The sequence below is a fragment of the Pseudorca crassidens genome, chromosome 7 (assembly GCF_039906515.1).
Source record: "Pseudorca crassidens isolate mPseCra1 chromosome 7, mPseCra1.hap1, whole genome shotgun sequence".
Taxonomy (NCBI): Eukaryota; Metazoa; Chordata; class Mammalia; order Artiodactyla; family Delphinidae; genus Pseudorca; species Pseudorca crassidens.
The window spans coordinates 32,494,080-32,517,798 of NC_090302.1; the positions used below are offsets into that span (position 1 = coordinate 32,494,080).

Sequence of the window (23,719 nt, forward strand, 5' to 3'; positions counted from 1 at the left end):
TTGAGTGTGCCCTCTGTTTCTCATTTCCTCATCCTTAAATAGTGAAAATAGTACCTACCCACAGAGGTGTTGGGTGGTGAATTTGATATAATGGATGTGAAACCACTTTAGAAAGATTATGATGCTATGGCTATTTTTAGCTGTAAGAGGCCACTAGGTTGACTGCCAGGGGTGATTTTTTTCTCTTGGTCACTCTAATGACATCTTTCTGAGCAATTCCTTGGCCCGGCTGCGCAGCTGATCCAGTTCACTTATCATGGCAGTCAAATAAATGGACTTGGTTGTTTTCCTGTCAGCTTCTTGATGTGTCACATCAGCACAGCCAAAGATAAGGAGCCTCTGTCTCTGACCCAGACGCTTTGGACCTGGGTGCTTCCATTGTAAGCCAGGGAAAGTATAACCCCAATGGCTGGAGAAAACCCTCCTCCCCTTGGCTTTTTGTTACATTCTACAGCAACATCAGGCTCCCCGTTTCTGGGCCTGACTCCATGAGGTCATTCCACCCTAGGAAGGGTGGGAGGATGGATTAGAGGGAAGTGAGATGAGGCAGCACAGCCTGGGAGTCTGGGGGCTGAGGGCCAGGCTGGATCTCCTACGGACTACCTGTGGGACCAAGCGCAACGCACTTTCCCTTTCTGGGTTGGTTACCCTCCTCTGTGTGGTAAGGGGTGGGACTTGAGGACCTCCAAGGTCATTTTCAGCTCTGGCCTTCTGTGAATGATGAATGATATGTGAATTACCATTCCACTTTCTGTCAATGACTCTAGATCTTTCCTTCACCCCCACTATTCATGTACTTGTCCCCAAGAGCTACTCACTTCAGGTTCAGACTTAAACTTGATCCTTACTGCTAGCACTGAGCCTATCTCTTCCCTCCTCTCTCTTCACTTTGATTCCTTTCTGGTCCAATTTCCTGCTGTCTAGAGGAGCTGGCTTTAGAAACATCTGCTTTCCTAATGCGTGCTGAAAGATTAATGGCAGATTATGGCTTCAGTTCTCATTTCACTTGCATTTTGGGAGAGGAGCAATACTTCAACCTCAAAAGAACGGCCCTCTCACAACAGAGTCTAGACACAGAGTGGGGAGACATGCTCAAAAAGTAAACAGGGGGCCATATTATGTAGACTTCCAAAGAGAAGTGAAGAGGTTTGGACTTCATCCAGTGGCAGTGGGGAGTCACTGAGGGTTTTTGAGCTGTATCTGAGCTATATCTTCAAGTGATCATTCAGGCAGCTTTTTGAAGACTGGATTAAAGTGGGAAGAGAACAGAGGCAGGCAAGAGAGTGAATCCCAGATCCAGGTGAAAGAGACCAAGAAGAGTGGTAATAGAGATGGAAAGGAAGAGACCCACCTGAGAGGTTTTAGAAGAATCACCTGGATTTCAGCCCCAGTGAATCTGGGGATAAGAGAGAGAGAGGAATTGAGGATGACATTGACATTTCTAGCTTGCAAGTTTGATGCCCAGTTTTGTCTGTGGCTAATAAAGAAAACACGCTTTGCCATTCTCCCCCAGCTCTCTATGCTGCAGCCATGCCCAAATCTGCTCCTGCCTCAGGGCTTTTGCACTTGTGGGTCTCTGTGCCCAAGTTTAGCTCAAATGTCCTCTCTTTCAAGGGGCTTCTTTGATGGCCAATCTAAGGCAGTCTCTCTGCCCTGCTCATCTCCCACCTCAGTCCTTATTCACCTCACCCTTTATCCCAAGCTAAAATGAGCTCCTTCATCTATTAGCTTAGTTCCACTAGAATTTAAGTTCCGCCTGGGTAGGGGTCTCATGTGTCTCATTCATGAGTGCATCCCTGGCACCTAGAAGAGGGCTTGGCTCATAGCAGGTGCTTAGTAATTATAAGTTTAATGAACAGGAAGGATGGAAAGAAGGAAGAAGTCTGGAATCAGATGTGGCAAATTATTTCCAAAGATGGCTGCAACATCTCCCATCTTGTGTGCCTTTTGCAGTGAGACTTGCTGCTTCTCTCATCAGGTGGAGCCTGTTTCCTCTCTCTCTTGGACCTGGGCTGGCCCTATGACTTGCTTTGACCTGTAGAATGCAGCTGAAGTGACACTGTATGGCTTCAGAGTCTAGGCTTTCAGAAGTCCCTGTGGCCTCCATTTTCACACCCTTGCAATGCTTCTTCTTCTTGTGTCTTGAGACACATCAGAAAGCCCAAGGCCCTGTGGAGGGAAAGGGAGGCCTCCAGTCAACAGCAACTGCTGAGCCCAGCCCGCAGCAGATCTGCCAGCTGAGCGTGGCCACATGAATAATCCCAGGCAGGAAGAGCCATCCAGACAAGCCACAGAGTTGTGAGAAACAATACATTGTCTTAAACCACTAAGTTTCATTCTCCACTTCGGGCTTTGAGTTTAAGGAACTGGTGGGCATCCAGATGGAGATGTACAGCAGGAATTAAATATATAATTATATAATTGTATATGTATACATATGTGTATATTTACATATGTATCTGTGTATATATACTTATATGTGTATGTATAAATACATATATGTAATATTGGTATGTGTTTCTGGCAGAAACAGCTTTGATGACCTTTGGATTATGTATATGAACCTTTAATGTGATTAAGAAAAAAAGCTCTATTATTTCTTGACTAGATTGTGAAGAAAATTGTAACAACTGTGTATTTTCTTACTCTTACTCTGAAAATTTTTCAAATGGATGAATCAGGGCAGTTCTAGGCAGATAAAGGAATGGTTCCCATCAGTGTGATTCAAAAAGCATTCAGGATCCTGCCTGCCCAAAGTTTCTACCCCACTGCATTCTGCTCACTCCTTTGGCCAAGAGTTAGACAGTAGATGCAGAAGCATTAGTTCCAGCCCACCCTAGTATAGACAAATATGCATCTGGTGCTTTCCATCTTACAAAGCAATTTTCCCATCATCATCTTATTTAATCCTCATAGCAACTCTGTGGCATAGGTTCTGATATATTTTTTTTTTTTTTTGAAAATGAGGAAACAGGGTCTAACTGAAAAGTTACACAATGCGTAGGTAGTGGAGTGAAGACAGACCCAGCAGACCCCCTAAACTCCTGGGTCAGCATGCTTTCAGCACCATCACACTTATTCCAATAGAACAGATTATGAGCTTCTTGGAAACTATTTACATAATAAAGAGAATGCCCTTGGTCTTGAAAGCCATTCATTGTCTGTCACAGGAGACAGGGAGATAGCATCTTTGGGCAAGGTCTCCACCCATCTTGTAATTTAAGTAAAACTTTCATGCTAATTTCCTCTCCCTCCTAGAGTTAGCCCTAGCTCCTGGGAAGGAAAGGAAGTGCTTTCACACTTTATGGACAACCTTGGCTTCAATCACATCATTTGCTCCATTTTTTTTCTCCTGTGAAATATGAAAAAGCAGATGTAAAGGCTTCTCTGTTTCTCTTTAAAAGAAGAAGATAATAGTTGTTTTGCACATTTTAACTGAACATATTTAAAAAGATTGAGAGTTGATTTTTTTAATTGCAAAATTTATTCTGGATAAAACATTAATGTGGGATGAGTTAAGAATACTTTTTTTTTTTTCCTCCAAGTATTAGGAGACAAGAGGAAGGCTCTGGAAATCTGTTTGCAAACCTTCAGCAGTCCTCATGGGCTCCCTGAGACTAGGCAGACACTACCTGAGATGCTCACCCAGTCTGGGCCACAGTTAGAATATTTGATGGGGGGTGGGGTGGGGAAATATCTTCTAAGCAGGCTTCTCATCTCTGCAATTCTCTATCACAGGATGAAAGGCCACACCTGACTCTCCTTTTCTCCTGTTGGTGTCCCTCTAATTACTTGAATGATCCAATCTTCCTCTCACTATTGACGTCCCACTTCTCTCCTCTGTGCCCTGGGTCCCTGCTTCCCGGTGGACGGCTCCCCATCCACCCCCCTCATTTGCTGAGATCTGGATTGCCCTCTGCGGATTTCCCCAGGGGAAGCTACTCATTCTTCCATTTTTCATGCCCTATGAAACTGGGAAGGGGGTTGACACACTCCCGGATTTTTTCTTACATTTATAGACATTACACTTTCACCCTAGTGAAAACTGCAATTTATTTTGTTTCATTCTATTTGGCTATATAACCCACTATTGTTACTGGCCCTTTCCAGTTGGGCCCCAACAAGAGTCCTCCTGCCTGGTGTCGTTCAAACCAATAGAAGGAGAAGGAGTTTGGTTCAGAAGCAAACAAACGTTTAATTCTTTGATGAAAGAATAGAGAGTTGCAAGCTCACGCTGTAGAGTACAAGCTCGCCCTGACAGGCAGTCAGCAGGCCGGCTTTATAGGGTTCTTGACAGCGGGGAGGGGGCGGAGTCCACTGGGGCAGGCGCAGCTGTGCTGCTTAGGCTCCAGATCGCAGTGCCGGGTGCAGCGTCTCTGCACACGGCCCGCCGCCGCCATCTTGAATTGACGTGCCGTGCGGCGTCTCTGCACACGGCCCGCCGCCGCCGTCTTGAATTGATGTCCTGTGCAGCGTCTCTGCTCACGGCCCGCCGCCGCCGTCTTGAATTGAGCTTCCTCTGCGGCGTCTCTGCTCGCGGCCGGAGCTGAGGTGACCGCACAGCCGTCTCACACTAACTCTGGTGGGAAGTGCCTGGTGCAAGGCCTCTGCTCCGAGGACCCTGTGAGCAAGTGAAAGTGGACTAAGCACAAAGGTAAAAAAAATGTTAGACTTTATTATTATTATTTTAAACTTTTTTATTTTTTTAAATCTTTACTGAAGTATAATTGCTTCACAATATTGTGTTAGTTTCTGTTGTACAACAAAGTGAGTCAGCCATAAGCACGCATATATCCCCATATCTCTTCCCTCTTGTGTCTCCCTCCCTCCCACCCTCCCTATCCCACCCCTCTAGGTCGTCAAAAACACCGAGGTGATTTCCCTGTGCTATGCGGCTGCTTCCCACCAGCTATCTGTTTTACATTTGGTAGTGTATATATGGCAGTGCCACTGTCTCACTTTGCCCCAGCTTATCCTTCCCCCTCCCCGTGTCCTCAAGTCCATTCTCTACGTCTGCGTCTTTATTCCCGTCTTGCCTCTAGGTTCTTCAGAACCTTTTTTTTTTTTTTTTTTTTAGATTCCATATATATGTGTTAGCATGTGGTATTTGTTTTTCTCTTTCTGACTTACTTCACTCCGTATGAAAGTCTGTAGGTCCATCCACCTCACTACAAATAACTCAATTTTGTTTCTTTTTATGGCTGAGTAATATTCCATTGTATATATGTGCCACATCTTCTTTATCCATTCATCTGTTGATGGACACTTAGGTTGCTTCCATGTCCTGGCTATTGTAAAGAGTGCTGCAGTGAACATTGTGGTGCATGTCTCTTTTTGAATTATGGTTTTCTCAAGGTATATGCCCAGTAGTGGGATTGCTGGGTCGTATGGAAGTTCTATTTTTAGTTTTTTAAGGAACCTCCATACTGTTCTCCATAGTGACTGTTTCAATTTACATTCCCACCAACTGTGCAGGAGGGTTCCCTTTTCACCACACCCTTTCCAGTACTTATGGTTTCTAAATTTTTTGATAATGGCCCTTCTGACTGGTGTGAAGTGATACTTCATTGTAGGTTTGATTTGCATTTCTCTAATAATTAGTGATGTTGAGCATCTTTTCATGTGCCTCTTGGCCATCTGTATGTCTTCTTTGGTGAAATGTCTGTTTAGGGTTTCCACCCATTTTTAAATTGAATGATTTTTTGATATTGGGCTGCATGAGCTGTTTGTATATTTTGGAGACTAATCCTTTGTCTGTTGTTTCATTTGCAAAAATTTTCTCCCATTCTGAGGGTTGTCTGTTCATCTTGTTTACGGTTTCCTTTGCTGTGCAAAAGCTTTTTTCATTAGGTCCCATTTGTTTATTTTTGTTTTTATTTCCATTTCTCTAGGAGGTAGGTCAAAAAAGATCTTGCTGTGGTTTATGTCAAAGAGTGTTTTTCCTATGTTTTCCTCTAAGAATTTTATAGTGTCTGGCCTTACATTTAGGTCTTTAATCCATTTGGAGTTTACTTTTCTGTATGGTGTTAGGAAGTGTTCTAATTTCATTCTTTTACATGTAGCTGTCCAGTTTTCCCAGCACCACTTATTGAAGAGGCTGTCTTTTCTCCATTGTATCTTCTTGCCTCCTTTGTCGTAAATTAAGTGACCGTATGTGCATGGGTTTATCTCTGGGATTTCTATCCTGTACCACTGATCTATCTTTCTGTTTTTGTGCCAGTACCATACTGTCTTGATTACTGCAGGTTTGTAGTATAGTTTGAAGTCAGGGAGCCTGATTCCTCCAGCTCCATTTTTCTTTCTCAAGATTGCTTTGGTTATTCTGGGTATTTTGTGTTTCCATACAAATTGTAAAATTTTTTGTTCTAGTTCTGTGAAGAATGCCATTGGTAGTTTGATAGGGATTGCATTGAATCTGTAGATTGCTTTGGGTAGTATAGTCATTTTCACAATATTGATTCTTCCAATCCAAGAACATGGTATATTTCTCCATGTGTTTATGTCATCTTTAATTTCTTTCATCAGTGTTCTATAGTTTTCTGAGTACAAGTCTTTGGCCTCCTTATGTAGGTTTATTCCTAGGTATTTTATTCTTTTTGTTGCAATGGTAAATGGGATTGTTTCTTTAATTTCTCTTTCTGATTTTTCTTTTTTGTGTATAGGAATATCAGAGATTTCTGTGAATTAATTTTGTACCCTGCAACCTTACCAAATTCATTGATTAGTTCTAGTAGTTTTCTGGTGGCATCTTTAGGATTTTCTATGTATAGTATCATGCCCTTTGCAGACAGTGACAGTTTTACTTCTTATTTTCCAATTTGTATTCCTTTTATTTCTTTTACTTCTCTGATTGCCATGGCTGGGACTTCCAAAACTATGTTGAATAAGTGCGGCAAGAGTGGACATCCTGGGTTTCCCTGGTGGTGCAGCGGTTGAGAGTCTGCCTGCCGATTCAGGGGACGCGGGTTCGTGCCCCGGTCCGGGAAGATCCCACATGCTGTGGAGCGGCTAGACCCGTGAGCCATGGCCGCTGAGCCTGCGCGTCAGGAGACTGTGCTCTGCAATGGGAGAGGCCACAACAGTGAGAGGCCCGCGTAACGCAAAAAAAAAGAGTGGACATCCTTGTCTTGTTCCTGATCTTAGTGGAAATGATTTCAGTTTTTCACCATTGAGTATATTTGCTGTGGGTTTGTCAATATGTCACCTTTATTATGTTGAGGTAGGTTCCCTCTATGCCCATTTTCTGGAGAGTTTGTATCATAAATGGGTGTTGAATTTTGTCAAAAGTGGTTTCTGCTTCCACTGAGATGATCATATGGCTTTTATTATTCAATTTGTTAATATGATATATCACATTGATTGATTTGCATATATTGCAGAATCCTTGCATCCTGGGGATAAATCCCGCTTGATCATGGTGTCTGAGCCTTTTAATATGTTGTTGGGTTCTGTTTGCTATTATTTTGTTCAGGATTTTTGCATCTATGTTCATCAGTGATATTGGTCTATAATTTTGTTTTTTTGTGATATCTTTTTCTGGTTTTGGTATCAGGGTGATGGTGGCTTTGTAGAATGAATTTGAGAGTGTTCCTCCCTCTGCAATTTTTTGGAAGAGTATGGGAAGGATCTGTGTTAGCTCTTCTTTAAATATTTGATAGAATTCTCCTGTGAAGCCATCTGGTCCTGGACTTTTGTTTGTTGGAAGATTTTTAATTACAGTTTCAATTTCATTACCTGTGATAGGTCTGTTTATATTTTCTAATTCTTCCTGGTTCAGTCTTGGAAACTTGTACCTTTCCAAGAATTTGTCCATTTCTTCCAGGTTGTCCATTTTATTGGCATATAGTTGTTTGTAGTAGTCTCTTATAATCCTTTGTATTTCTGTGGTGTCAGTTGTGATCTCTCCTTTTTCATTTCTCATTTTACTGATTTGCATAATCTCCCTTTTTTTCTTGATGAGTCTGGCTAAGGGTTTATCAATTTTTTTTATCTTCTCAAAGAACCAGCTTTTAGTTTTATGGATCTTTGCTATTGCTTTCTTCGTTTCTGTTTCATTTATTTCTGCTCTGATCCTTATGATTTCTTTCCTACTACTGACTTTGGGTTTTCTTTGTTCTTCTTTCTCTAGTTGCTTTATGTTTAGGGTTAGATTGTTTATTTGAGATTTTTCTTGTTTCTTGAGCTGAGATTGAATTGCTATAAACTTCCCTCTTAGAACTGTTTTTGCTGCATCCCATAGTTTTTGGGTCTTTGTGTTTTCATTGTCACTTGTTTCAATGTATTTTTTTAATTTCTTCTTTGATTTCTCAGTGATCTCTTGTTTATTTAGTAGTGCACTGTTTAGCCTTTATGTATTTATGGTTTTTACAGTTTTTTTCCTGTAATTAATTTCCAATCTCATAGCGTTGTGGTCAGAAAAGATGCTTGATATGATTTCAATTTTCTTAAATTTCCTGAGGCTTGTTTTGTGACTCAAGATGTGATCTGTCCTGGAGAATGTTCCGTGTGCGCTTGAGAAGAAAGTGTATTCTGCCACTTTCGGGTAGAATGTTCTATAAATATCAATTAAATCTATTTGGTCTGTTGTGTCATTTAAAGCTGTGTTTCCTTATTTATTTTCTGGTTGAATGATCTGTCAGTTGGTGTGGGGTGGTCAATAAGTGGGGTGTTAAAGTCCCCTACTATTATTGTGTTACTGTCGATTTCCCCTTTCATGGTTGTTAGCATTTGCCATATGTATTGAGGTGTTCCTATCTTGGGTGCATAAACATTTATAATTGTTATTTCTTCTTCTTGGATTGATCCCTTGATCATTATGTAGTGTCCATCTGTATGTCTTGTAACAGTCTTTATTTTAAAGTCTATTTTATCTGATAGAGTATTGCTACTCCAGCTTTCTTTTGATTTCCATTTGCATGGAATATCTTTTTCCATCCCTTCACTTTCAGTCTGTATGTGTCCCTAGGTCTGCAGTGGGTCTCTTGTAGACAGCATATATATGGGTCTTGTTTTTGTATCCATTCAGCCAGACTGTGTCTTTTGGTTGGGGCATTTAATCCATTTATATTCAAGATTATTATCAATATGTATGTTCCTATTACCGTTTTCTTAATTGTTTTGGGTTTGTTTTTCTGGGTCTTTTTCTTCTCTTGTATTTCCCACCTAGAGAAGTTTCTTTTGCATTTGTTGTAAAGCTGATTTTGGTGGTGCTGAATTCTCTTAGCTTTTGCTTGTCTGAAAAGCTTTTGATTTCTCTGTTGAATCTGAATGAGATCCTTGCTGGGTAGAGTAATCTTGCTTGTACGTTTTTCTCTTTCATCACTTTAAGTATATCCTGCTACTCCCTTCTGGCCTGCAGAGTTTCTGCTGAAAAATCAGCTGATCACCTTATGGGGATTCCTTTTATGTTATTTTTTGTTTTTCCCTTGCTGCTTGTAATGCTTTTTCTTTGAATTTAATTTTTGTTAGTTTGATTAATATGTGTCTTGGTGTGTTTCTCCCAGGGTTTATCCTGTATGGGATTCTCTGTACTTCCTGGACTTGGGTGACTATATCCTTTCCCATGTTAGGGAAGTTTTCAGCTATAATCTCTTCAAATATTTTCTCAGACCCTTTCTTTTTCTCTTCTTCTTCTGGGACCCCTGTAATTCGAATGTTGGTGCATTTAGTGTTGTCCCAGAGGTCTCTGAGGTTGTCTTCAATTCTTTTCATTCTTTTTTCTTTATTCTGCTCCTCGGCAGTTATTTCCAGCATTTTGTCTTCCAGCTCACTTATTCGTTCTTCTGCCTCAGTTATTCTGTTATTGATTCCTTGTAGTGTATTTTTCATTTCAGTTATTGTGTTGTTCATCTCTGTTTTTTTGTTCTTTAGTTCTTCTAGATCTTTGTTGGACATTTGTTGTATTTTCTCAATCCATGCCTCCATTCTGTTTCTGAGATTCTGGATCATCTTTACTATAATTACTCCAAATTCTTTTTCAGGTAGATTGCCTCTTTCCTTTTCATTTATTTGGTCTTGTAGGTTTTTACCTTGCTGCTTCATCCATGACATATTTTTTTGCCATCTCATTGATTTTTTTCCTTTTTTTTGAATGAGTGGGATTGTGTTCCTATCTTACTGGTTGTTTGGCCTGAGGCTTCCAATACTGGAGTTTGTAGGCTGTTGGGTAGAGCTGGGTCTTGGCACTGAGATGAGGACCTCTGGGAGACCTCTGATGAATATTCCCTGGGATCTGAGGTTCTCTGTTATTCCAGTGGTTTGGAGTTGGAGCTCCCACCGCAGGAGCTTCAGCCCAACCCCTGGCTCATGAACCAAGATCCTGCAAGCCGTGTGGAGCGGCAAAAAAAAGAAAAGAAAGAGAAAAAAAGGAGAACAACAAAGTAAAAAATAAAATTAGACTAGGAAACTAACAGATATGTTAGAAAAAATGTAAAAATAAAAATATAGATGAAACAACAACTAGAAGGTAAAACAGAACCACAACAGTGAAAAAGAGGAGAGAAAAAAAAAAAAAGGTGGAAAAGGCCTTGGCTGTGGAGGGTGGGGATTAAGCAGGGGTGAGGTTTGAATGGTGGGCGGGGCCTATGCTTAGGACCCACAGGGCTGGAAAAGACCCTGGGGAGTGTGAGGGGTGGGCCTTAGACTAAACAGAACAGAAGGAGCCCAGGCGTACCTCCCACCTCTGGTATCAGAGGGTGGGGGACCCCACCTGGGAGCCCAGCAGGCTTCCTGTGCTTGAGTGGGCGGGGCAAATGCCCTCCTCTCACACTCCTGCAGTCCAGGAGGGCCCCTCCGGCCTGCCTCTCCTGTTCTCTCTTGGGCCTCCCTCCTACACCCCCTCGACCAACCCAGCCCGGAGGGGACCTCTGAGGGCATAGGACCTGGCCCGAGAGCTGGTCAGACTTCCCTGCCGAATTGGTCAGGGAAAACACTGGGTGTGCTCCACCCTGATCCAAGCCCTTGAGGGTCCCTCCAGGCGAGGGAACCGCTCCTCCCTCTCAGCCACTCCTCACGGCCACCAGTCCTGTCCAGCTTCCACTTCTCCCCCTTCAGTCCCCCCACGTCCTACCGGTTCGCTTGGGGGTTCTTCCTGTCTCCTTGGGTGTCGAGGTCCCCCACCAGTATCCAGCAGGTGCCCTAGTTGTGGGGAGATGCAAACTCTGCGTCTTCCCACACCGCCATCTTGACTCCACCCACTAGACTTTATTTTATTACCCAGGTTCTATTTTTATTTCCTAGGAATTGTTAAGGAGCTTTGCCAGTGACACTATCTCTTCTGTATCACTGTCCTCTACTAGCCTCCCAGTCACTGTTGTTCATTTATTGAAGACTTTGGCACCAGATTCATGATCTTTCTCTCCATCTCAACAATTGCCGTCACCATCCTAGGAGATTTCAGTGACAAGAATTGCACTATTCAACATCCTAGTCAGATAATTCTGGAACTCCCATTTCCAGAGACCATCACCTTGCCTCAACTTCAGTCACTCAAGGACCATCACCAAGAAGGGCTTCCCCTTTGAAGTCTTCAACTCCCTTCTGGTAGCCTCATGCCATGCCTTTGCCTCCTCTAGGCTCTTGATCCCTCCATTTTTTCCTCATCAGTTGGCTCTCTCCCAACATTTATTTCTGCTTTTTTCTTCTTGGGAGTCCATGATTAATCACCCTTTTCTTCTCAGTAACTCTCTGAACATTTACCACTCTCCTTGAGTTCCATACACGATGCCCCGCACCCTACATTTCTAGCAGAATATCATGTCTCTTACTCCACTGAGAAAATTGATCCCTCAGGTATGATCTCTCTCAACTTTCAGTAGCTTACCATTTATTGCCTCTTCCTTCCTCAGCCTCAAAGGATGTGTATCCTTGATGCTACTTTCTCCTCTTATACATTTTTTACTAGTCACCACCTCTTATTCCTTTCCATGAAATCTTTTTCCTCAGAATATGAAAATGGTCAAGTTTTTCCAATCCTAAAAAAGAAACAAACTAAACAGAACAAAAAATCTCACCAAAACATAAATGCCTTTACCCCATGTTCACCTGTAACTGGATCGCATCTTATCCAAATATCTCAAAAAGCTTGCCTGCACTCACTGCCTCCAGTTTCCTACCTCTCATTCACTCCTTAACCTGCTGCCCTCTGGCTTCTTGCCCAGTTGCTCCCCTGAAACAGCTGTCCCTGAAATCAATAATAACTTCCTAATTGCCAAATCCAATAGATGTTTTTTAGTTTTTACCTCACTGAATCTCTTTCTCGTATTTGATATTATTAATCATTTTTTTCTTTCTTGAAACTCTGAATTCCCTTGCATCATCCTTCTGGTTTTCCTAGTATATGGCAATTCTGTCCCTGCTTCTTTGTAGGTTTCTCTTCCTTTCACATATTGGAAGTCACGAGAGTTGCCCACTGTTTCACACTCTCCCAAGGTGAGCTCTTCTACCTGCATTACTTCTATTGATACCTATAAGTCTCCCTCAACTTCTCTTTCTCCTTTGCCAGCCACATGATATCATTGGTCAAATCCTGCCCAATTAAGTCAGGCTTCATCTCTCTTCTCCTGGACTGCTGCAATGGCCTTCGTACAAGGCTCCCTGCTTTCATTTCTGTTTATTTCCTGTATATCCTCATCCCATAGTCAACACAATCTAATGAAATATAAATCTGACCAGGCCAAGCCCATGCTTAAAACATTTAAAAAATTCCCTGGTATCTATAGAAACATGTCCAGGCTCTTCCCATACAAGAGCTCCCATGACCTAATATCTGCAGATGTCTTTGGCCTCACTGATCAGGCCTCCCTGCCTGATCGTTTTTGCTTCTGCAGCAATTAACTGCACAGAGTCCACACCTGACACCACCCCAACCATGCAGGCCTTGGTGCCTTTGCTTGTGTTCTTCCCTTGCCTGGAATTCCTATCATTTTTTGCCTATCCTTTGCTTGGCTGAATCCCACTCATTCTTTAAGACTCAGCTCACAAGTCCTCCACTAGCCCGCTGGCTGATATATAAGCCTTTCCTCAGAGCTTCCATAACACCCTATGTATTATATCTTCTCAGATTGCTTTACACTGGCTTCTCTGCCCATCCATCCACTCTGCTGTAAGCTTCTTGAGGTCTCATTCAGCCTTCTGTCCCTCTTGACCAGTCAAGTGCCAGGTGTCTAGAAGGTGCTTGGGAAGAGCTTTGAATTTGGAATTAAGAACCAGGGATCAAATCCTTTCTTTTCCATGCATTATCCCTGTTGCATAGATAAGTCTCCTTCCCTGTCTGTCACACTTCCTTATCTATAATTATTCTACTTACCTTTCAAGGAAAAATTAAAAATCAAATGAGATAACATAAATTTTCTTTGTAAACTACAAAGTACTATGAAAATGTTTTATTATTGATACATATAATTTGCAGAGATACATAGTGAAGAAAAGATCTAACACAACATTATGGATCCTGTACAAATGTTAACAAGATTTCATATTCATTCAAAAATCTACATAAGCATTTTTATGTCAGTGTGGTAGTCTGCAAAGAACAGTGAGGGGATTATCTCTGTTTTAAAAACCTGTACAATGTGCCTAGAGGTGCTAGAATTGGACTTACGAAAATAATCAGCTAATATTACTTAAGCTTGACAAGAGCACTAATTTAGCTTCAACATTAGCAGGTCATGAATCTCCTGACAATCTTAAGAACTTACAGCATCACATCTTCTTTCCTCTGTGCCTTCAGACTGTGCCTTCTGCCCAACTCTTCCAACTCTTTACATGCTTCTCAGTTCTCTGTGAAAATCAGGCCATGGAGAAGGGATGATTCAGATGAGATTTCACACACCGACCTGACTTACCTTAAGTGAATACATGTCATTTATCCAATTCTTTCTTTATTGCTTAGCAAAAGAGAAGGAAAAATTGTTCCACTCTGCAAGAACAACTCCCAGTTCAGATAAATAGAATTAGAAATAAATGACAAAGCAATCATTAGGAGTGATCTGTTCTAATGGGTCAAATCCTTTATAGAAAATTGGAGCTGAAAAACTCCTAGTTCCAGGTTGTGCAACAAAAAACTTCAAGGAAGTAAAAGCATCAGCCAAGAGGAATATAAACATTTCACCTTCATGAGGAAGAGGGGGCAGTGCAGGTGCTCCCAGAAAAGGGCTAAGTTCTATGGGGGACAGGCAGAACCCCAAACCTGGGCTTTGCAGGTAGTGACCTGGCTCTGCCACCTACCAATCAGACAGTCTTTAGCAGGTTATTTTATCTGTTCGGACTTCAGTTTCCTCATATGTCCCATGGGGATCAATCATAAGGCATCTCATAGAGTGGTTGAAAGAGAGAGAGAGAGGGAGGGAGAAAACCATGCCTATATTCAATAAATAGTAGATATTATTTTAATTAAAGTTAAATTTATTTGAGGGAAAGTGAAAATACAGGGGAATAACAAAATATTAAATAGATATGTTAGGCCCAGATTATGCCACTCTCGAATTCCAGGTTACAAAGTTTAGATTTTGTTAAGACAATGGGAAGACTTTGAAGGTTTTGAGGAGTGTGTTGTGACACAATGACAGATGTGCTTTTTGAAGATTGATCTGGAAGAAGTGTATAGAGGGAGATTAAAGGGAAATATCAGGAGGCAGAAGAACCAGCTAGGAAGCTATCATTTTAATCCAGTGAGACCTGATGAAGTCTGGCCTAGGGCAGTGGTAATGGGGATGGAGAAGAAGGATGTTACTGGGATAGAACTGGCAAAAGAGAGTTGTTAAAGATGGCTCCCGTGTTTCACACCTTTGTGACTGGGAGGACAGTGGTGCTCTTTATTTCAGAAACAGGAAACATAGGCAGGGGAGTGGGTTCGGGGGGGTCTGTAATTTAGCATTGGTCTTAGGTGTTGTAGGTGCTGGTAATCTATCAAGAAAGAAAGAGCTAATAGGCATTTGGGTATAATAACTCTCTAGTGCCCTATGATCAATAGTTAAGTATACTTCATTGGACTATTTATTCCTATTTCAAAAGAATCCATATCTGATTTTTTTTTAAGTACAATCAGTAGGAATGTAGGATTCACCAACAGAAACACCCACTGTAGAAAACCTGGCTGGAAGTGACTGCTTAGGACTTTCCAGCTCACTGCTGTGCCACCCAGGTTAATCACATTTGTTTGCTGCTAAAAAGATGTTTGAATCCAGGCAGGATCCCATGCAAACTCTTCTGTCTCTTCTTCCTAGAGTGTCTGTGTTCTACTCCCCACCCAAACTGGCTGAAAACATGAGCAAATCTGATCCTCGTACAACCTTGTTGAACAGTCTGTTCCTTCGTTCTCCTTATCAAAGAACTCAGCCTGGTTATAGAGGCTCAGGCTCCCCAGGGAAAGCCATGCTGAGACCTAGTGTCACATCCACCTTATCTGTGTTGTACTATTCTGTCTTTCTTTAAACTCTTCATCTGTTTTCCTGATACCGAGGTGAGGCTTAATGGTCTGTAATCCCCAGGTTCCCAGCGGTGCCTCTGGGAGAGTTTGGGCCCATATTAACAACTTTCCAATTTTTGGCAAAAGTGTCTCTTGTAACTCCATTTCTCTGTTGACCATTTCACACTTCATATCCATCCAAACCCCAGAGTCCCACTGTCCTTGCTGGTCATGTCCAGCTCCCAAGGATATATATATATTGAAATATATATATATAAATATTTTTGAGAGAAGCTTAGTGTATTAATCAATTTATTTTAAAACGTGTATTTGGATTTATTGTGTGCACAGCATTGAACTAGACAATGCTGGAGGCCTCCTCAAGATGAAGGAAACATATAGTTTCTGGTTTTGCAATGACGTTAAGATCCAGATTGACATGTACACAAATGAGACAAGTGAGGCTGGGTAGGGGTAGTATGAGGAGGAGGAGGGTGGAAAGCTAAGCATGAGTTAAATCTGCAATGTATCAGCTACAAGACTTAAATTTTATATTGAAGATAGGGTACTTATAGAGAAAGGCTGATGGTAAAGTCCAAGAAGGCTCTAGGGACAGGCAAAGGGCCCATTTCAATGCTATCTCTGAGACCTATTAAGTGTAGAGTGTCCTCTTAGGCTAGGAGAGTAGTCCAGAGTTCTGGTCGAAAGGGACATTTTGCGTAAGTGAAAACAGGGCAAACACATAAAAAAGTAGCTGAAATACAATCTTTAATGATATATAAAGGAGATCAAGACAGTGCACTGCTTAAGTAATTGTTTTTAGTTTAAATCTAGAACTCAAGTAAGGTTTCTGCTAATTAAGTTTTTGTACTTTGTTTTCAGACTGAGGATCTCATTAATGCATCCTCTAATGGAAGACACATTTTATGTAATATTCCTTGTGTGCAGAATGTGTGTGACTTTATTGCACATGTAGTTTACGCTTTCTTTTTTGATCCTCATACCCACCTTGTCAACAGGGCAGGTCTCAGCTCAAAAAATTATGAGACTTGTTCCAGTTTCTCCCTAACCAGAGGGTAATTATCTGGAAGTTAAGGAACATTTTGTGTCTCTAAGGGCCATAAAAGGGCTGAACTGAAAAGTTTGAGACAGAGATGCTGCAAAAATCTCAAAAGCTTTCCTCAGTTCTGTGCTCTTATTAAAGAACAGAATAGCAACCAATGTTTGGGTAAAGCAGGTCACCTGGGACTACATCCAAAGTAACACCTCTGATGCTAAAGACATTTCTAGAGCCCTGAGGTTCTGAGAGGAGGTTTCAGCATGATCAGAAATTCAGAAATTGCTGAGTTCATGAAGAAGAATGAAGACTCAAGTCCACTGGTCCAGGGCTAATGAGGGACGAAGCCAGAGGTAGGGTCAAGGTTTTCATAGCTGTGAGACCACCGATGTGTGCTCTTCCTTCAAAGGATGTCTTTAGCCTCAACTGCTTTTATCTTTAGATTTTTATGACCCATCTCATTGTCCTGACCCTGAGGACAGGGATTCAGAGACCTTATGGGAGCTTAAAGCAGTTAAAACATCTCTGAGTCCTCTAAGTAGAGGCATATCTTTATCAATGTCCATGCCCTCATAAGCCCAGGCTGGGTTCTTTAGTGGGACTTGAGGTTCAGTAATGGGGACAGTATCCACAGCAATCCTGATATACTGTATTCCAAAGGTGACAGTGAGGGTTATGCAAGGCACATCTTCTTGGAAAGAGTTCTCCTTCTCCAGGACAGGGTAAAAAAAGGTGGCAGCCAATTAATTAAGTTTAAGGATTTTAAGGTAACTTAAGACACTGGCTCTTAAAACAGATGGGACAAAGCATGGCAACAGTACCTGAAGCCTGTACTAAGCATGGACCATTGACGGTGTTAGATGTTATTTTGGCCTAGGTCCCAGGAAAGCATAAATTTTGTCTTAGCTCAGCCTCTTCTTTTTCTTATGTATTTACAAAGATATACATTTATAAAGAACAAAGGCAAACTTACATTTTACTGTTTGATGGGATTGAGACCCAATCCAGCACAGAGAGCTTTGGCAGGCTGGGCTGGAGCACTTTTCCTCAAGCCATATAGAACTCAGGAGTTTCAGCCAAAGGTCAATTCAACATGCATGTTAACACAGGGCAAAAATAAGCAGAGGGAAATAGACTTATCTAGGTGCCAAGCTAAACCACCTGGGAAGTAGCCTCAGGACTCTTGCTGTTAAATTTATTAGTTTTTTTATTCTATGTTTCAAGCCTTTGTCTTGAAAAAAAATCATTGCCTACTTCAAGGTCTCAAAGGTTGTTGTTGTTGTTGTTGTTGTTGTTTTGGTTTTTTTGGTTTTTTTAGAGCATCTGAATTTGGAACCTCTGGAATAACACCATTATTTATTTATTTATTTATTTATTTTTGGCTGTGTTAGGTCCTCGCCGCTGCGTGCAGGCCCCCTCCAGTTGCGGCAAGCCGGGGTCACTCTTCGTTGAGGTGCACGGGCTTCTCATTGTTGTGGCCTCTCCTGCTGTGGAACACGGGCTCTAGGCGCGTGGGCTTCAGTAGTTGCAGCACGTGGGCTCAGTAGTTGTGGCTCACAGTCTCTAGAGTGCAGGCTCAGCAGCCCTGGCGCACGGGCCTAGTTGCTCCACGGCATGTGGGATCTTCCCGGACCAGGGCTCGAACCCGTGTCCCCTGCATTGGCAGGCAGACTCTCAATCACTGCACCACCAGAGAAGCCCTCAAAGGTTTTTTCTTATGTTTTCCTCTAGGAGTTTTATAGTTTTAGTCTTATGTTTTGTTCTGTGATCTATTTCTAGTTAATTTTTGGTATGATATGAGGTAAGGGTTGAGGTTAATTATTTTCCTGTATAGATATTCAGTAATTCCTGCAACATTTGTTGAAGATTGCCCTTTCCTCATTGAATTACCTTGTCACCTTTTTGAAAATATATATGTGTGAGCTGTCTAATCTGGTCCGTTGATCCATTTTTCTATCCTTACATCGGTATCACACAGTCTTGATTACTATAGTTTTACAGTAAGTCTTGAACTCAGGTAGGGTAAGTCTTCCAACTTTGTACTTCTTTTTCAAAATTGTTTTGAATATTCTAGATCATTTGCAATTCCATATACATTTTAGAATTAGTGTGTCAATTTCTGCAAAAAAAGACTGCTGGGGTTTTGACAGGGATAACACTGAATCCACAATCAATCTGGAGAAAACTGATACCTTAACAATGTTGAGACTTGCAATTCATGAACGTATATATATATCTCAATTTAGGTATTCTCAATTTATCATAGCAACATTTTGTAGTTTTCAATGTACAGGTCTTGCATATATGTATTAAATATATTCCTATTTCATTTTTTCAACTGTAAGTGATACTGTTTCTTTTTGTTTTCTAATTTTTCACTGATAGTCTATAAAAATACAATTGATTTTATATATTTTCCTTATAACCATGACCTTGCTAGATTTGTTTATTAGCTCTAGAAGACTTTTTTATAGATTTCTTAGGATTTTCTGCATACATAATTATGTTGTATTTCACATGGCGTTTTTTAAAGCAATGATATTGCCTGCTTGAAAAAGTGGCCCAATTCTTGTGTTAGGAACTGACCAATAATTACTATTTCTTCATCTTTGGGAAAGTCATAGAAGATATCCATGGATGAGGGCATGTTGATTACACAATGGCTCAGTAACCAGCAGTCACTGATTTCCCTGACTGAGGAGAATGTGAAAGAGCTTGGGAAATGCCTGTTGGTGTACCTCCTTAAGAAAGAGGTAGACAGGGTGGGAGAATAAAGACCAAAGAGAAAATCAAAGAGTAAAGGATTTTAAGGGACTGTGGGTTGTGCCAGTCCTCCAATCAGAAGAGGACTGACTTCTTGAAGCATGTGTCTGGGCTGTGGCAGAGTCTGCTCAGATATCCCACTCTTAATGAATCATTTGTGTGGGCAAATGTTATCATAAGTATCTCCAGGGATTCTTCTATGCTGAATAGGACACTGCAGAACTTATGGGTGCTGGCACAGCTCTCTCCTCTGCTTCTTCAGGTCATTATTTGCAAGAATAACTTGGAAGAAGTAGGGTTACCTGGGAGGTGAATGACTGCCTAAGACATGTCTGAGAATGGAATTTGGATTTGGAGATCTACTATTAGAAATCATGAGCTCTTAGTTTGAGATACAGTTGTCATGGCATTTTGCAAAGATCAAGGGCTTTGGAGTTAGACAAACCAGGGTTCAAATCTCACTTCTGATGGATGTTCTCCATTTTCCTTCAGACCCACTTTCCACCCTTCACCTTGCTCTGTGTGCTGAAAGGCTGACCCAAAGTTTATTCTTTTGCTTCTTGTTGGGTTTAGCCAGTGGGAGGTTCTGGCAGGTAGTTTGAGGGTGGGAAGTGAGGTCAGGATATTTATTATCCCAGCTCCCCCTCTGCTGGATTGCTGCTTGGCTGTGGCTGCTCCTGACAGGTGTCCCTCTCCTACAGCTTTCGCTCCAGCTTCTAGTAACCACTGACCCTTCTTTCCCTTCATGCCCAAGGATAGTGAAAGCTTTCTGCTATTTCTGTCCATGGTTTGCTTTATCACCCCTTGCAGATTTTCTGTAACTCTGCTCACACCTTAAAATTGTTCCTTCATTAAACTTTCTTTAATCATCTCTTTTGAGGATGTCATCTGGGCCCTGTTATACCACCCCAGCTCCTTAATAGCTCTGGAACTTTGAGAAAGTTATTTAGGCTCCTGAGTGTCAGTGTTTTCATCTATAAAGTGAGGATGAAAATACATATATGAGAGAATACATGTAAACAGCACATAGTAGCTACCTAGTAAGTGGTACCTGTCATCATCATTGGTAGTAACTATGATCACATGAGGACTGGCAAGCTCATGATGTCCCTATGACTATTCAGATAAAATTGTAGAGCTGTTTATTACTTATCCAGAAGCGTAAGACTGAAGGGAGGAATTTCAGGGAATGAAAGGTGAAGACTGGGCAAGGGGTTGGAAAGACTTTTTAGTACTATGAAATAGAATAATTTTGATATTTTAATACCAGAAGGGATATAGCTTTAGGGTCTCAGAGACTTGATGGGGGGATCCTCATACCTGAATATGGCAATGGAGGTGTTCACTTTGTTGAAGAGTCATGGTAGTGCCACATATCACAAGACAAATCATGGAACAGAGATGCATTGAGCTCTGAGTCAAATCTTGAGAAAGGCAGGAGTATGAAAGAAAAGAAGTTATTATTGACACGGGGCATCCTGTAGATCTTCCAGCCAGATGGAAGAAATGAGTCCCTGACCCAGATTGCAGGTCTGTTGTATCTTGATTGTCCCTGCTTATATATATATCATCACTTGATGCCCACTGCTACTCCACTGGCTGATCCTTTCCTTTCTCCATGTCTCAGTCTCTTAGAGGAGCCCACAACCCATTTTTGCCGAAAGCTCTTTGAGTTGACTCAGTGTTCCCTTCTTTCCAGGCCACACATGTCTGCCTGGATAGAGGGGTCAGAGTGGATTGAAGTAAAAACTCCCCGTCTTGGTACTTGGAACCTCTCTCCTCACAGACCCTCAGGCTCCATCACTGAGTCTGACAAGTCATGCAAGGCTTCTCTTCTTTTGAAGTAAATGATCTCCAAGAGATCCTGCAAGTCCTCTTACAATTAACTTTCTGTTGAGTGCCCCTACCTCACCAGTTATTCTGACATAACCCAAATATCTGAGCTCTTCTCCCCAGGAGGCTCCTCAATTCCCATATAATTCAAAGGATACAGTTAGAAACCAGACAGTTTCAGAGCTAAGCAAATCTCAGATTCTACCCAGCTTCTAGTAAATACTTACTTGCCCTACAATTTTTTCCCTCCCAGCAGGTAGATAAAGGGATGAGACCCTCTTCTGTATTTAATTGTGATCAGAAAGGAGAGAAAATTGAGAGAAAGAGCTTGTGTTAACCAAGGGGAAAAAAGAAATCTAGAGAAAAGATTTGGCTAGCTTGAAATTATAAAGTGATAGATGTCTCACAAGAGTTGGGAAGGTCCCTGTGTGGACATTTTGTCTATGAAATTGCATACAATCCTGATGAAGAAGAAACAGAGTGGTTCCTGAATAGAAAGAATCCTCTGGCTTCACAGCAACTCTCTGTGTGAGCATGACTAGATATTCAAAGGACATGACTAGAAACCAAAGAATGAGCACAGAGGTTGATGAAGATTTGTGCAAATGACGTTAGAAAAGCAAAAGCTCAGGATAAACTGTGACTTGTGGACAATGGTCAGTACGTCATAAAAGACACAAAATTCTGTTTGGAGCAAACTGAAGAGTTAAAAAAAAAAATGGCAAAAGCAAATGCCTTGGGTAAATGCTTTCAAAGCCGTTTAAAAACTCTTGGCCTTTGTTCGCTCTGTCAAGGACAATGGCCTTATGAATGGACAGGGTAGAACAAACAGGAGCATAAAAAAGATCAATGAAGGCCATACTGGTGAAGAGACTGTTAATGAGCCCAAAGCTGATTCAAACCTCCTGCCCAGGAACATCGTATTTTAGGGAACTGCGAGACCTTGCAAATGAGATTACTGGGCCATTTTCGGTTATCCTGGAGAAGCTGAAAAATGGAGTGAAATGAATGAAAAATGGAGTGAAAAATGGGGGATGTGTGTCAGGAGACTGGAATCAGCTAAGCACAGTCATGATTCTCTAAAAGGGGAAAAAGTGGGTTATGTAGAGAGATTGTAAACTTAAATGTTTATGGAGACCAGAAAATAACTAAAAAGAGTCAAGTAGGGCAGTTGGAGACTCTAGGGAGCGGGAAAGGGCAGGCTCCCTCTTAAAAGGGCAGCTGTTACTGAGCATCAGCTGGCTGTTGCCATGCCCAGAAGTGCTAGATCTTCAACATTTTTATGTTAACTTTTGTTATTTTTCAAATGGGAATAGCTATTTAAAGGGGAAAAATGTATCTCATGGGCTAAATGAAAGATATCTGCAGACAGATAGGGCCAACAGGCTACCAGTTTGTGACCTTTGCCCATAGATGTGCCATCTTGCAGCTAAGAAGCTAGGATAGTCTATTAAAAGATCACCTGGTAAACATTGTAAAGGAACTGATGGTCTTCAGAAGCTGCGTGGGTTTACTAGGACTAACATGCCACATGCTAACCTCTCTCACTTCTTAGATTGGCAGAGGGCTGTGGTATCCTTGGGTGCTCTGATTTCAGCAAGGCTCTGACAAGGAGAGCCATATTCTCCTTGGGAACCAGATGGGGCAGTTCAAATGGAATGTCAGTACTTCTAGGTAGATTCTTAGCTGACTTGAAAAATTATGCTCGAGGTTAATGGACTAATAAGCCAGTACTGACCAATAGGAACGGCTCTATTGTCTTGTCTTTTTTTTTTTTTCCCTCTCTCTTTGGAGGAAGTGATCATAATTTATTTTTTTTATACAGCAGGTTCTTATTAGTTATCTATTTTATACATATTAATGTATATATGTCAGTCCCAACCTCTATTCTCTTATCTTTGACCAATTAAATTTTAGAGCCCAGAAATAAACTCAAGAATTGGCTTATAGCTTGATGCCTGCAGGGTACTGTGAGAATATCAGCTACTTGATCGTGGCTCAGTATTTTGTAGCCCAGGGGTCAGCAAACTGACCCAGTTTGTATAAATACTGGTTTTTGTTAATTGAAGTATAGTTGACTTAAAATATTGTATTGGTTTCAGGTATACAACATAGTTATTCAATATTTTTATAGATTATATACCATTAAAGTTATCACAAAATAATGGCTGTATTTCCCTGTGCTATACAATATATTCGTGTTGCTTATTTATTTTATACATAGTATTTTGTATCTCTTAATATCCTACCCCTAACCATAAAAAAGAATGAAATTCTGCCTTTTGTAATTAAAGTTTTATTGGAACACAGCCACACCCATTATTTTACACACTTTTTCTGGCTGCTTTTGATAGACAACAACAGATGAGTAATTGTGACAGAGACTGGATGGCTAGCAAAATCTAATATACTTACTATCCGTCCCTTCACTAAAAAACTTTGCTGAGTTTCTGATGTAGCTAACATCATATTAGTAATCTTAGTGACCTTCTTTTTTTTAATTTTTAAAATTTTTATTAGAGTATAGCTGCTTTACAACATTATGTTAGTTTCTACTGTACAGCAAGTGAATCAGCTATACGTATACATATATCTCCTCTTTTCTGGATTTCCTTCCCATTTAGGTCACCACAGAGCATTGAGTAGAGTTCCCTGTGCTA

The 23,719-nt window shown here is 41.2% G+C and overlaps 1 long non-coding RNA gene across 4 annotated transcripts in view; it reads left to right on the forward strand.

Annotated features, from left to right (window-relative positions):
- The window catches only part of LOC137227638 (uncharacterized), a 619,814-nt gene that overhangs the window by 257,537 nt on the left and 338,558 nt on the right, over positions 1–23,719 (forward strand). The gene's annotated exons all lie outside the window — the stretch shown is intronic.